Here is a 16,751-nt window from a genome sequence, read left to right as displayed (position 1 = left end):
AATAGTATGTTTCTGTCTATTCAAAGTGAAGACGACAGATCCAGGGTTTCATTTCAAAATATAATCACCTCTCTATCACATTAGGTGACATAGTATGTTTAAATTGTGTGCGCCCAGGCAGAGGCGTCCTTAAACTTCTCCTCTTTAACCTCCAGCAGATGGAAAAGAGCAGAAAAGGAAGATTTTGTGGATGATCTTTCTAATCATGTTCTCTCTTTGGAACAGCTCAGTCAGATTTAAAATGCAGTACATGCTTTAGTCAAGCATATCAGTCCATTAGTGGTACATCGCGCACTGCACGTTAGTTATGAAATATATTGACTCGTTTTAGCAAGGCACTGGTCCGTATGGGGCTAAATGGTCAAAAAGAACAGGAGCTGAATTTTGGGTGAGTCTCCTAGGGTTAATGCCCTCTCCAATCAAACGTCTAACACTGCTCTGCTCAATTCTGGTTCTCGGCGTCTCTGAAATCCAGCCTTAAGCTACGAAACAGCATTGAACACCCCAACCCATCTAAAAATCTTAACACATCACACTGTGTAGCATTTTACCACCTGTCAGAGAGCCAAGTACAGCATCTTTCCTTAAAGGCATTCATTTCAGGTGAGCTACCCTAACAGCGGGGTGGATTTCTTTCATCAGAGCTCAGCATAAAGGCATCAGGTACAATGTGCCAACTCGCTCTTTTTAGTGGGTCTTTGTGTGCTCTTTCAGGTGGTGTTACGGCATGAGCCACAGCCTTTTACCTGGGTGCCAGTGAAATGATTCAAATTTTACAAAATAGGATCATTGCTGCTGGCATTCCGATACCCTGCCAAGGCTTTTTTCCATCAATGTCAAAAATGGCCTTCACAGGAGAAAGAGGTTTTTCTGCCTCCTATTATATGCACCACTAACTGCATTTAGGACAAAAAAGAGAAATGTAACCCAGACAATTTGACATGCTTATGTGGCCCTGCATTGTGCTCTTGTGTGTTTTCAAAAGATTTGTCTTGTTTGCACGCTTGACAAAATATGTGTATGATGTTATAAGGGACACGGGCATAATTACGTTTAAAACTATCAAATTATACAGCGAATGAAATGGACTGAGTACAACACTGGAAAGCAACATTGCATGCTCGGAAACTCTTCATAAATAGCAAATAAACATGATGCACTATTCTCCTCCAAGTTTCATCCCAGGGGGGAATAAATGCATTGTAGTCGGTCTCATTCTGGAAGGCTCCTTGTCACAAGTTGTGCGTGTGTTGCTGAATTATCACTCAAATACACATTTTCATGCCCATACCCCTGTTAAGCACCACTAATCTCTCTGCAGGAAATGGAAGAAAAGGAAAAGCATCTTGTTTCTTTTGTTAGCAGCAAGCTGATAGGAGTTGAAAAAGGCAGGGCTTGGAGATGGGTGTGTGTCTCTCTGTGGCCTATTAAGGGCTTTTGTTTTGTCTTATCTACAGGAGACAGCCTGTACTGTCACCGCCTGCTCTGGCAGGCCTGGTTCATTTTGTTTTCGATCAGCTGTGGTGGGCCCTGGGGCCACAGGTTAACATGCACGCCTTCCAAGGCAAGGCAGGCCTGCTGGCTCCAAAAAACACATCTTGGAATGATGGGACTGCTGTTGGCATGCTTCTGTCCATGTTTGAAGTGAGATAGGGGTAAACTGCCTTACACAATTAATGTGTTCTTGAAGATTTTTGAACTTCTGTTTTGTTTGAACTTGATATCTACCTGTCAAGTTAAATCCAAACCAAAAAGGGCTTAGCTCTCAAACATTTACATTTACTTTAGGTGACAGTACAGCCAAAGGGAACAGTACAGACACAACTCGACGCACATACCCAGACAGTAACAAACACTAGCAATAAATAAAATAATGGTCTTATAAAACCATATACATGTAGGGCCATCAACTTATTGGTTCAGACAATATGATAAAGATGTTAATATGGCAATCTTTTATGGAATGTTTACCGTTTTGGGCATCAACTCGAGTAGCTATTTTTCCCGTGCAAATCTATTCTTAGAGGAGATACAGAACACGAAAGAGGGAATGACACAAAGACAGACTGAGTGAAAAGAGGGCTTGAAGTCAGAGAGTGAGGCGAAGTGAAACAGATGGAAGAAGAGAGATGGAGAAGAAAAGAGACGGAGAGAGGTGATGGGAAGTGGTGCAGTCCCTGGCTTCTATTGAAGGCTAGGATTGGCCCTGGCAAGGAGGGATAAGAGGGAAATAATTATCCGGCCTGCTGAAGCATGACAGCCCCTTCTTGGGACTGCGATGAGACAGACTGAGCGTTGTGTCAAAGATTGGCCATGTCACTGGTGGAGACTCCTCTTGACAGACAATGGCATCTGAAGTTTCACTTGACGGTAAAAAACTCACAGCAACAGGCAGCTCGATACCTGCATGATCGATGCCTGGGGGAGAGACAAGGTTTCATCTAGAGGACATACAGATATAATGACTAAAATCTGTCTACCTACTACTTACATTTACATAAATACCTATTCACGTGTGTCATTGGAAATTTTAAGCCCTTGTACTGACTTCATGTGTTAAAAGTAATAACATAAATCTTTCACAAAGCTATTTTCAGTAATTATTTTCAAAAACCAAAATCAAAATGCACCCTGGATAGACCTCCACACAGAGTTCTCGTGTCCTGAAAGGGGAGAGTATTTACAACCTGAACCCTACTCTGCATCTGCAAAAAAAATAGAATCTGGTCAAGTGAGGAATGGCTTCACGTCAAGCCAAAAGAGGTTTTTGGGTTAAGTGTGTAAGGGCGGGTGTGGAAAAAAGGAAGGGAATGAGGATGGGGAAACGACCTTACTGTCTTGAGGTTTGCTATGTGTTGCGAGTGAGCTATGGGGTCATGGAACACGAGAGCTGCCTTGCATCTGTGTTGAACAACCCCCCCCCCCCCCTTTTTTTTTTTTTTTACAATCATAAGGGAATATTTTCATAGAGCTTTTCGATTAGTGGTTTAGGGTGATGAGTCACCCTAAACCTTACCCAGGCATTATGTATGAGGTTAGGTTGGGTAGCTATGTGTAGTAGTAAGTTTCTTATGACATAGGCCCAGTGCTATCTTTGCAGCCAGAGATTTAATCATTTCCAGTTTGGGCCAGTTGGTGTTGACAGTCGGGAGATAAAATCATGCAGCATGTGGTGTTTAATGATTGTAATCGTTTGCCTTCTGATCCAGTCCTAGCCAGGCATTCCTGTTAAGATTATTCTAAACATGTTTGACAGGTGTGAGCAGCTCAAGTAATCCAAAATAAACAAAAAAACATCTAGAATGGCAAGCGAACATAAAAATAGCGCGAATGTGTCGTGACTGAGAGTGATAGTTCTCCCCTTTTTTCAACTAAATTTGGCGTTTTTCCTTCTAAATTTTTAATTAGATATTTCTTTCTGTGAATTGCTGCATTAATCAGCAAGGTAAGCTGTTTGACAGAGCTCCATGTGCTGCAGTCGTGACAATCTTTTGTTCTAGTGGGACTGGAGAATCCCTAATGACATGTGTAACCACTGTCTACAAGTGCATAAATACAAGTCTGTGTACCACTGTAGGTATTATGTCATTCAGTATGTGATTTCTTTTTCTGACTCTCGAGACTTAAGATATGTAAATGTTGGGGAAAATAACTCAACTAACTGTGCGAGCTGACGAGTTTTTATAGGACTGAAATACACTTAGGACTGTTTCTAGGTTTATTTAAATCAGGAGCCCTTTGCAATACTCAAAAAACACATCACAAATGTATCTTTACATTTATATGGGACAGAAACACTGTTATTTTAGAGGTTTTAAACTAGTCCAGGACATTTTCTTTGTACATAGCACTAATTTGACAGATATTCTACTAATAATTTCTAATTTCTAATCTAATTTCAAAAGTAGAGAAGTAGATTTTTGTGTGCTTCAAAGCATAATATTAAATCCTAGAGACCTATTATAACATTTATTAGCCATGCCATGGCTATAGTTTCCACTCATTCCCAAATACTGTCCATGCTTCGCATTAGGGCCAAATCATGACATTTCTCTCCCTGAACAAAGCTATGTCTCGTCACTATTTGTGCATCTATCAGGCAGCAACCTCATAAAACTGTGGTTCTGTTACAGTGTTGCTCTGAAGTTTTTATTGTGGTGTGGTTACAGAAAGTGCAATAACTTTTACCATTATAGTAAAACAACAACATACAAAACAAAAACGATGATGAAAAAAGGAACACGAAGAGCTGCAGGCAACACACATTTTGCAGGTTGTGTGAACCAGCAAAGCGCCAACACATCATCAAGGTAAACAACAACTTTCACTATTTCTTGCTGTCATACAAAATCTCATGCTGTGAGCACATCACAAGCTTGACTGCGGCTGCTAACCACATGCATGGCTCACTATGGGTACTCCTAAGTGTTGGGATAAATGCCAATAATTAACAGACGTTGAGTGTTGAGAAAATATGTGCTTTATGGTGATCATGGCGGTGATTTACAAGTAGGCGTTCTTCACACCACAACAGCACAACTCAGTGCCCTTAGAGTTTATGCACTTTATGCTCTGAGCCAACATTAGATTTTTGATGTACGACATAGACTTGAGAGTCAAGCACATAATCAGACATAACTGCAAAAACGAATCTCCAACAATATAGTATTATGGAGACATCTAGTTACCATTTGCAATATTATGATTTCCATATAAAAAGGTTTCATCTTGACACAGTTTGATTTTAAGAAACTGTTTGTTGCCTCAGGCCAAAATGAATATATTTCTGAAGGTGTGCATACAGTAGTAATACCGTTCGTCTAGCCTGTAATACTGACTTAGATTCTCTATTGTGGCATTTTATTATATTTGGAAAGATTATAAGATGATATATGTGATTATGAAAACCTTTAGCTATTTAACAATAGAAAAGTCAAAACCTATAGTTTTGACTTTTCTTAGTAACACTGACAATGCTTATTTGTGGTTTTAAAATACACTTATGGAGATGGAACCAAGTCCCTCACATTGTATATTGGAACATCTGCACCACATATGGGCTGAATGCTTGTTGTGGAATATAACAAGGCAAAGATCCCATTGAACTGGTAATAAACACAGACGTTCTAAGTGCCAGCAACATCTAGAATAAGTAGCATAAGAACATGGAAACATACCAGGGCCTGAAAGAGGAACTAGAGAGGATGTGAAAAGTACAGGCCAAAGTGGACTTAGTGGTGGTAACTGCACTTACGGTTGTGAACCCTAAAGTAAAGGTGTCATCATCATAAGCCTCTGTCCAGAGACTGAATTACTAGGTAGAGCAAAGATACTGTGCAGAAACCTCAAACTCCTAGGCCTCTGGTAAAGCACCCGAGGTTAAGCCCAAAGGGGTTTAAATCCTAGGGTTACTCCCACGGTCCAAAGACACGCAGTCCTATTAAGTATGTATATATACATAAGGACACAGACACACATAGACATACAATGTTGATCTCATGTCTCATTCACCTTTTGATGTCAAACAAAATTTTTTTTAAGGCTACATATATATATATTTCTGAGAATAGATACAAAGAAACCTACTGCACATAAAGGAAGATAGGAACAGACCTCTGTGGTGAGTGGGAGGTTTGTCAGATGTCAGTGAGGGGATGTAGAACTTGTCTCCTGCTGCTCACCTCAGGGTATCAGATTGCCCCTGAACCCCACACACACACACTTAATATACACACATTACAAAACACACTGTAATTCTATCAGCAGGTGCACACATGTAATGCACACACACACACACACACACACACACACAGACACACACACACACAAAATCCACTTTGCTGTGAATTGAACTCAACAATTGGAGCCTGTGTAGGGCAAGCATATTATTCATCCCCAGAGGTTGTCATGTCACTGCTGACAGGCACACATAAATATTCCTCAACCTCTTCACCAAGGGTTAATGGCTGTCCATCAGGCAGCAATGAGACATACACACTGAGTGGTTCTGGGGAAGGCGCACACACAGTATGACCACTTTTACTAGAATAGCAAGGTCACTTATGACAATTGGAAAAAAACTGGGAGTACAAATGTTCTACCTCAGTATGATTAAATTAAAGTAAATAAAAAGTAATATTTGGTTGCAGATTCTTTGTTTGCATCAGCTGCAAGGTTTTCTTTATTCAGTCTCTTTTTAAGCAGGTGAAATGCATGTTCAAATGGTTTAAAATCTGATGATCAACTCTTCTTCATGGGAGTCTTAGTCCCACCTAGTCCCACCAAGGTTATACAAGGGGAAAAGATGTGAGCAGAAAACAGGACAAAAGAGGAAATGAAGAAGCTAGTTTCTCATTTTCTCTGACCTTGTATGTTTCTGATGTCAATGGCACAGCTAGATCAACTGTCAGTCTGTAGAGCTTTGTATGTTTTGGGAGTTTAATTTACATACATAATATACTGCCCAAATTATAATAAGCAGTTACCAAGTATGGCCAATTCAGCTGCCAACTGCTAGAATACAGCTGGGTTGTTGAAGTTAGCACACTGTACATACTGTAGTACTGTATCGCTCGTTTATGTATGTTTATGTATTTGGCTCTTTTCTCAGATTCAGATTGGCTGGATTTTCTCCTGTAGACAGTTCTCTGGTTTGTATTAATTTATCCTTTTTACCGTCAAATGTAGTCTAGTCTGTTCCCACAAGGCTATAACCAAGACTAGTCATTTAAAGTTAATTGTCTGAACAATCAGTCTCAAAGGACAGACCAAGCCAACAAGAAACACCTGTAGATCAAATGTTCCAATATTTTTTGCACACACATTTGGGCAATGTCATATAGAAAATGTAATGTTCAATATTACTTAATGAATCTATATGTAAATACCTGGAAATAAAAACTTAAACTTTGAACATTTTTATCTTTCATTTTCATCTTTTGATCTTAAACCCAAATGTCTTCAGTGTACAGCAAACGCAAATAAATTGGCCTTGCTATGCTTAGGTTTATATATACCACCCACAGGCCTGAAATCTGCATACAAATTGATATTCATATACACCCACACATATTTATGTGGATTCATTTTTGCTAAGTCAGTTTAAAGCTTTACCTAAAAAGTTCACTATGGTTCAGTGTCTAGCTGTGTTGCGCTTTATTCTGCTCAGAGGAAAAATTATTTTATGAATATGAAGAAATGCATAATAGTTGGGGAATGGCATACATAATCACCTTGGAGACTGGGTACAACAAACCAGCAGCAGAATATAAAAGAGCCAACATTTCCCGCTTTGTTCTTAATGCCGCACGGCCAATCAAAATTAATTTATTCTAATGTATGCACACAGAAGGTCAATTATCCAAATGATTCCAGTTCAGATTGCACCTGATCTTGGGAGCCAATGAGCCATCGAAAGGGCAGATGGGTGTGCTTTGCAAGGCAAATCATTGCCCCAACCCTCTTTTTTGTCACCTCCCCACAATTTGCATGTCTAAATGTGCAGGCCATCCGCTCACCTTTAGCGAAGTGCATTCCACTAATGGATAAACAACTTAGCATTTGACTTTTGTAGAAGGAGTCAAGCTACAGAACAAGATAAGGTATGAGAGCAGTAATGGTCAAAAGCTACAAAAACAGTAGCCACCCGAACCTTGACAATAGGTATTCAAAAGGTAATTCTTTGTGATTCTATTTACATAAAGTAATCTTGTTGTTTAAAAGTTGGAATAAACAAGCCAAATGGAGAGAAATGTTCATGAGAAATATACTGATTAAAAGTTAGATTTTTTTGCTTCCGGTTAATCTGGTCAAAAGTCTGATTTCACGGTAATAATTTTCCAATTAGACAATGCTTTACATATTCATATGCACAGCGTAGGCATTCGAAAATTGTTTAGTGTTTGTGAAAGTACACTAATTGCTCTTTGACAAGCTGACAGGGTTTGAGTGTTTACAGAACTTTGCTAGTCTTACTTTTTGACCTCACCTCCTCCCCCTCACAGTAAGCAAAATACCTTTTTCACCTGAAAGCCTATTAAAAGAGTCTTCCAACAACGGTTTTATCAGAAAATGTGAACATACAATACCTCAGGGGCTCTTCCAAGCTGTGACAGAACGCAACAGCAGCCAATTAAGCAAGAACAACAGATGATAATGGTGTACCGTGAGATATCATCACATAATATCAGGCTCACATAGAAGTGACATATTTTATATACATTATGAACAACATACTGTTGTAGGGAAAAATGTAGTTGCTGTGAAGTAAGTGGTTGACCACTAGTGCTATTGTAAACAGAGAAGGTGAGCAAGTATTGAAATACAAAGAAAGTAATGGAAAAGGAGAAGGAGAGGACTTAATAATTTCTGCAACTAAATGTTTAGCTGAAAAAGCAATTTAGTAAGGCTGGTATAATCTTAGAGAGCTGTAATTATGATGAATTGGGAAGTTATCTTCAGCCTTTGACAACTCTCTGAAAGCCTCTATATATAGAATCGCTCTGCACAAGCCCACTGATTTGTCAATGACCACATCAAGACAGTTATTGAAAAGCAATGACTGTTTTTGCAGACACTCGGCTCTGGCTAAATTTGTACATTTGAAATTGATAGAAAAGACATTTTTTTCCACTTCTGCTTTCTGTCCTTCCCTAGTGTTCACCCCCTATGGGTCCTGCAAGGTCTGGGTAAAGGGATGTTAAATTGTCTGAAACAAGTCAAACCTAGTCGAAACAGATATATATATATACAAGCAGGTTTTAATTTTTAAAGTTGGAGAGTGATTGGGTATGTTAGTGTGCCTAATATAATGTCAGTGTGCCTAACACTGAAAAGTGGTTCGCTCTTATATGCAAATATGAGGGATTTATAGCTGTCTTTCAAGGGGGTGACCAGTATCTCTACGGCTGACATTGCTCTGCAGAGCTTGGATGGAGCTCTTAAGAACAGAGCAGCATATCAAATAGTCATTAAGGGTTTGCTAAGGTATTAGAGGGATCTAAGAAACCAATAAAAGCCTCAGAAGTATGAGGAAGTAGGTTCCAGATCAATGGAGGTCTCATCTAGGAGCTCGCTCAATGACAGGAAAAGGTGTATACGGTGAAGTGAAAAAATCATGTGATCATGTGACCTTTGAACTGCAAGTACATGTGAACACTGTTCACTCAATGAAGGGCTAAAACATTGTGGATGTTTGAAAACTGTACTTAACCTGACTGGCAACAATAGATTTCACATATTCCCATTCATACCAGATTAGGAGTAAAAAAATAATCCATCCTTCAATTTTTGAGTTGCTTTTCTGAGTCATTTACTGAAAAATACTGGAAAATAAGATGTTACAGCAAAGATGGTGTTGATGATGAGAAAAAGGCACAAACCAACAAACCCAATTTTCTCAAAAGTAGAATTTATAGAGTGGTAAATGTGCTGGTGTTTGTGTTTTACAACATTTAACAATACCATAAATAGTATACACTATAGTAAATAAAAACATTACCTAAAGCAGTTTGATCAAAAGCTCCAGAGCAGCTTCAAAACAGAAGGTATGGTGAGACTATTTTGTTAATTTTCCACAAGGTGATTCTATCTCTGTTGAACAGTTTATGCGTAACAATATACACATAATAAAAGACTCACACATATCATCATTAGCAGCAAAAAAAAACAAAAAACATTCCAGTGGAATGAGCTATGAATTGCTTGGGTTTTTCACTGCTGCTCAGTAAACTGACTGCATGTATCCTTCCGTTCAATATCCTAAAGGATAAGGCGAGCCAATTTCTACATTTTACTATTTTTAACAAAAGCATATAGTGTGAATAAATTGCCTCTACTCACTAGCTGTCTTGAATCATATTTTGCTTATTTATCTAGGCCACAGTTCTCCGTTATTGTCTGAATATGGGTGCCATGTTTCTTGCTCACAAAAAATGCAACCAGTTTACTGTAAAAAAAAAAAAAAAGAAGGTCCAAATGCTAAGGACAACCGTCATGTTTACAGCCTCTGAAGAAAGAAAGAATCAACTGTGCATGTGCTTGACCTACACTTAGTTTACTCCACTAGCTTCTCATCTTGTATCTCGTGAGAATACTTCAGAGGCTGTAAAAAGCGATGGTCATTTTCAGCCACTGGAACTATGAAATTCTTGGGCTGCATCCATATCTATTTTTCCTACTGGCTATATTGCGTAATTATGTAATGCTGCCGTGTTGCCCAGGAACCTTGGAAAAGACGATGTAAACCTCAATGGGACCTTAATTTTTTCCTTTAATAATAAAAGTAAAAATGCCTATAAGCCTCTCAGCCTTCTGAAAGAGTTAGAGAAGGTTTGGAGAGGTCTTCACTTCAATATCACATTTGTTCAATCACCCACTGTAGTACAACTCCACTTAATTCATTTTTTCCAGTCCATAAACTCTACCTCTACACCTTTAAATTCACCAGCAAGTTCTCAACTCCTGCCTTCAGTGAACCAGTGAGTGAGGTGCCACACTCGCCTCCTGTCCCCACCTCTGCAAATAAACTCTTTCGGTTCTTTAAGAATAAACAGGAACACCCCCATCTTACTACTCCATCAACTCACTATCCCATGTACCAGTCAACCACGGATGGGTCAGACAAGTCTGTTTGTGTGTGTGTGTGTGTGTGCATGTGTGTGTGTGTGTGTTTGTGTGGCCATATGTGGCAGAAAAGGAATGGAAGTCTTCTCTGGCAAGATGAGGTCCAGTGATTACAGGCTGAGACAGTTTTCTAATTATTCTGTCAAACATCAATCCTGTGGGCTGATGCAGGCCATCCTGTGGCCTGATGGACAATGTAATCACTGCTAGAAGCCTCCACTCCTCCACCCATTTTACTGCTCTCTACACCCGTTCCCTCCCTCTCTACTCACCCTCCGCACTCTCATTTTCCTTCCTTTATCACTCTTTTCAACACAACTCTCTCACTTACTCACTCTCTGTCATTGCTCTTCTACTCATCTCCTTTTCCTACACACGATTTCAGTCATTCCCATTGCTTGCTTTCAGGTAATAAAAAAAAGGCATGTTGGATCTGAAGGAAAAAAGGAGATCACTGTCATGTGGCTGTAAAAAATGATAGAGCCAGTTGTAAGAAAAGGGAAAAAAAAAATCAAGCACTGACAAAGAAGGTGGAAAAAAGAAGAAACAGAAGGAAGCAAATTCTTGGAAAGCTGGTGCTGTAGTCAACAGACTGAATCTTACTGATGGTGCTTTCCTAGTATCGCATGGCTATCAGGGCAGTATTTATGGGAACTACTGAGAAAAGAAAAAAAAAAAAACTCTTTTGTAGTACCACATACATACGTAGCTCTGACATAATTTCAGAACCTTTTCAAGTGCTCATTGCAACAACCTACATTGTCATTTTTATGCTGCAACCTGACATTTTTACATTTTCCCTAACTGTAGCCCTCTTCTTCTATCACATCTAGTCCGATATGTCTCTGGCCAATTTTTATTTTTAAAACTAACTGAGGCGAAAGAACTGCACTTCTGTCTTCAGAAGGCAACTGTATAAGAGTACTGATCGCAAATGAGAAACGCATCATCTTCCACGTAGTTGTGGATGACTGATACAGATGTCCCAGTGCTTTCATGTTAGAGAAACTATAGTTAAGTAGTTTACTTTAATTATTCAAGTTTTTCGAAACAAAACTGACAGTCCCAAAGATTGCAGAATACCAAACTGCACAGAAAACATCCTTAGTCCATGCTGAAAAACCAAATTCAATACAAGTGAGCACCTTCATTTGGTCCAGCATATTTGTATGCAAACCAATATTGATGTCAGTCACTTGTTATTCTGTGTCATATTGAGCCCATCACTCCACTTGGCTACATATTTCATATATACAAGGTATGATTCTATCACAAAGAGATACACATGGATTTTCCTGTGCAAACCGGTCTCTTCTCTTAGAAAACCAAGGCTATGTAAGCAGTTTTTACACTGGAAGCAGCTGGTTACTGCTCCCTATTTATTAAATCGAACTGTATCAAAAGAAGCAGCCAGCAATAGATAAAAAAAAAAAATAAAAAAAACTATATTGGGCATCAAAATGGAAACTTGAACTTCTTTGACCAAAACATCTACCATTAAGGATCCATTAAGGTAAGAGAAAACATTTTTATAGTAGGGCACATTTTGATCTTTACAAATCTCAGGAAGCCATTTACTTTTACCAAGTATTTACTTGGTAAAGGTATAATTCAGACTACTGATATTGTACATTAGACTACTTAAAATAAAATTCGGAGTAAAAGACCTCAAAGGTTGTTGCCATGGCAACCAAATCTCTACAAAGCAAATGTTTTATCACCCATAAGCATACTAGAACGGCAATGAATAAGATGAAATGACAGGGACATCAGGGACTGCAACTCTGTAAAAATATAGCGCTAGTATCAAGAAGGCATGGATGCTGCCTCGTTTAGTAATAATATAATTATATATGTTAGAAAAAGAAAGAAAACACATGTACTGATGTCTGATGCTGGAACCTTCCTCGAAATTGCCATCATGTTTAACTGCAATTTTCTAGTATTAAATAAAATCTCCCAGTTATTATTGTCGTGTCTACAGACTCTGTTGTAAATGGGATCCAAAGAAAAATTAATAAAACACAGATTCCTTCTTTTGCAGTATGGCTCAGGTTTTCCATTGCAAATCTCTTGTCCATCTGTATCCTCCTCTGGCAGTAGCAGATATTGACTGAGATAATAGTGTAGGAGAGCTGTGTTCTACAATGCCTCAGCTGCTTGGTGAACAAGACAGACTGCTGCAGCAGCAGACAGCCATGTCAGCTTGGACAGCATACTAGGGACTGAACCGGATCAGACTATCTGATACCAGATTCCTCCCACCAGCTGTCACTTATCAGGAATGCGGGTACAATAAGATCTGGAAAAGGGAAATGTGAGGTAGTACATAATGGTTGAATATACACTTAGGTCTATAAATGATGGAATAGAGATATGTTATTATTATTTGTTTTCTGTACACCACCACACTGAATTTGAAATTAACCATTTAAATTGTGGGTGGAGTCAAGATTATGAGCTTCAATTTAGGGGGTTTGGCGAAAGTTGGTTATCTTGGTTTAACTTGTCCAAAGAATCTTATTGTACAACTGGTCAGAGTTAAAGTCTAATCTGGTCCCTCTCTTCTTAAGCATTACCATTGTTTTGCACAGTGTTGTGAAGCGTTTTTACATTCATAACGACATCTCTGTAGACTGCAGACTTTTATAATGACTTGCCTACTTCCTCAAGAGTGTTCTTGACTTCTTGATTCTTCTTCTGTGGTCATCCACTTCAATTGTCTTTTATGGTCCTTCAGACCTTTTGCTGTTGCTGAGCTGACAGTTAATATTAAAAATGATTGTATTGGTATCTCCCATTGCTATCTTTCTGGTAGGTTTATTTTTTCAGACTAATGATGGCCTTTTTCACTTGCATAGGCACCTTTTTAGACTTCATGTTATTGAGAGGTCCACTGAACAGCTATAAAATGCATATGTAACAGTCAGAATCACCTCCATTTATTTTTTTTATTTTAATTCCTGAATTCTCTTGAAATAAATTAGAATTAAAAGTCTTAATTTTGCTCACATTTCGTGTGTCATAATTTAAATTTAATTCGCTTAATATAAGGTCTATTGTATTTTCAAAATGTAAGACCCTTTTCCTTCCTATTACTGCAGCAGATGTATAATGCTAATACATGGATATTTTTATGTGCGAGTCTTTTGTCTTCAGAGATACACTGCTTTCTATCCTGACTCGGAGCATGTAAACGGAACGCAAGAGTCAATTTCTCAGGAGATATGATGAGGGGAACGTTTCATGTGAGCATCATTGTCTTTCCATTACGCTCAATGATAAAGAAGTGTGTGGATCAGACAAGAGGCTCATATCAAATCAGGCCTGGAAAAGCCAATTACACTGACAATAATCTCTTGGTGTTCTGCTGGTGGCATGTCTCACCATACAAAGCAACAAATACCTGAAACATGATGAGGAGGGTAAGACAGGCCACTTAAACAGACAGTGGATTTGTGAATACTTGCACATTAGGTTTTACAACTAGTAGAAAATAGGCCATATTTTAAGAGCCAGTGACTTTTGAATTTTGACCATTTTGGTATTTGTTGTTTCTAAATATTAAGCATAATTCTGCAAAGCTAAGTAAAAAAAAAATCTTAATTTCACCATTTTTTAGAGTGGAAAAAGATGCTTGAGTTGCATGGCCAAGAAGAGTTGGTGAAGCTGGTGGAGAGGACCTAGAGTTTCAATCTTTCCCCAAAACCCAAGGGGCTTCAACAAGACAGAGAGGCAGGAGTGCATTTGAGAGCCGACTAAAATCTTCAGGTTCGGTGTAATTGGTTTAGCCCTGTTGGGGCAAACACAGGCTTCGGGAGTTTGGACAGAGGTGTGCAATCAAAATACATGACTATGCAAAAAAGCAGATTTTTTTTATTTCAAGCTGCTGGCTGTAATCTCTATAGTCTATCCTCTCTGTCCTGTTGTTATCTAGACACATCTGAACTCCCTGCCAACCATGTGCCTTCTGTTGAACCACAATACTTAGTTTGTGAAAGCCTAGGACTCGTGAAATAGTGTTCTTTAAAGACTGCGATAAAACTAAACATTGTATGGACAATCATATTAGATTGTTACTTATTTGACACACCAAATAAGTTCTACAACATATTGTTGGAAATGCTATATAAATGGGGTATTAAGGAGTTCCAGGTTAACTTCTGTGGCTCCAGTGTGTCATTAAGCTTAATCTGTGCTGTAAATAGAATAAGCTCAGTTTTATTTGTCTTGCAGAGTGCTGACAAAACTGTGAGATCACATAAGATATCCGAGGCTCCCAAGAAGCTTTATACTTCATATTTTCATGATTATTTATTGTGAATTACATAATATGAAAGTAAAAGTTTATATAGTTGCAGCCAGGGGACCTTAAATGGCCACCTGTAATAACAGATTTTCAACAGCCATACAGAGAGTTGTAGTTTAATAGTAGATGGTCTGTTTCTTAACATTGCTGATGTGTAATGACATGTAATTTCCAGTCTTGTTAAATGTGAGCTGCTGTGAGCAAACATGTAATATGATACATTGCTAATTTAAGAGAGTATTCAACAAAGTATGTGCTAATACATGTTTGTATTACTAAATTAACACCATGCAAAATGCATCCCCTTTGAATCATGTCTTACAATGACTCATACTGCAGTTTATAACGTGATGCGCACTTTGACCACCTCTATTCAAAGCACAAAGGAAATAAAACATTTTCAAGGCTTTGGCATATTCTTTGTTGGCTAATTTTTCACTCTGCTAATTAATTTACAGCTACATCAACAGTTCTGACTGCAATTAACCTGTGATTCAATGACACAGAGTTAACCATGACAAGCTTCTTAAAAAATATCACTTACATTAATAGCCCTAGCGAACAAAAGGAGCACAGTGTTTGTGGTGTCACTGTATGGCTCAGAGAGCACAAATAAGCTCAACAACCAAGTGTTTCAGTGGCCACACAAAACCCACCAGTGTGCACATATAAGCATCAGGGGAGCATGAAATGAGAGAGGTCTAAAAGTCACCCTCCTGCTGCATTGTCTCTCAGAGCTGGACAGGGATGCCTGTGATGGCGATACTCCCTCTAGTCTCGGACAGACGGAGAGATGGAGAACTGGAAAAGTGGTAAAGGGTGGAGTGCTGACAGCAGACGCTTTGGAGGAATGAAATCTCCATTTATAACATTAAGAAGCATAGAAAAGCAGTTCATAAGAATAATGTTGGCAAGAAACTGGATGCCACATTTAGCATGAGGTACTACATGGTTTACTGATCCATAGCTGACTTGAAACCATTTTTGAAGTGCAAACAAAGGTTAATGAATCTGCTAAGGCAATAACTTTAAAATTAAATTATTCTTTGGTTGTCTCCTGGTTAGCGATGACATATTTAATACATGCAAGTTGATGGAATCACTCTTAGGCAGTGTTCTTACAAAAACTTTCACTGCAGCAACTAAAAAAAAGGGTTAGGAGTTATTATTCTGACTTAGAAATATGCGCAACACAACAACATTTGGATTTTTTGATTGAATGAAGAGCAAGAAACATCAAGCAGCTTCTATAAAGACACATGAGAAAATATGATGCCTTTCTATGCTATGCCCTTCCTCTGAGTGCTCGACTTCACAAGGTCGCTCAATCACACACAGCTCCCCCACACTGTGGCATCCAAAGGCCCTATCTGATGGCAGACTGGCTCCCCCCGGCCTCATGGTGTGAACCAGGTGCTGCGATGACAAAACGTTCCTGGCAGCAATAAGAGAACAGAGTGAGCAGAGCTCAATTAGCTTGAGCTCCAATCCCAGATCCTCTATTGATTTCACACGGATGAGGAATGGCAGACAGGAGAAAGCTCAATCAGACATGCCCATGGGACCTCTGTGTATGTGTGTGTGTGTGTCAACAGGGGACGAATTGGAGCCAAGACAAAGCACATGGATCAGTGTGAATACATTAGCAATCCATAGTCTTTATGCATACAAGATGGTTAAGTAATAGTGCTGTCTGATGGTGTAGTTGAAAATGACATGACTCTTTAAAAGCGTGCTGCGTTGCCCTATCCCAGGTCAAATGGAAAAGAGAGACAGGCAAGGCATTGGAGGACGAACCAGTCTGATGAGTTACCATCTC

At 38.9% G+C, this 16,751-nt stretch overlaps 1 protein-coding gene across 1 annotated transcript in view; it reads right to left on the bottom strand.

Moving 5' to 3' along the window:
* The window catches only part of suclg2 (succinate-CoA ligase GDP-forming subunit beta), an 81,804-nt gene that overhangs the window by 10,414 nt on the left and 54,639 nt on the right, over window positions 1–16,751 (bottom strand). The window lies entirely within an intron of this gene.

The sequence above is a fragment of the Anabas testudineus genome, chromosome 5 (assembly GCF_900324465.2).
Source record: "Anabas testudineus chromosome 5, fAnaTes1.2, whole genome shotgun sequence".
Lineage (NCBI taxonomy): Eukaryota > Metazoa > Chordata > Actinopteri > Anabantiformes > Anabantidae > Anabas > Anabas testudineus.
This window is presented reverse-complemented; position numbering and strand designations above follow the sequence as displayed.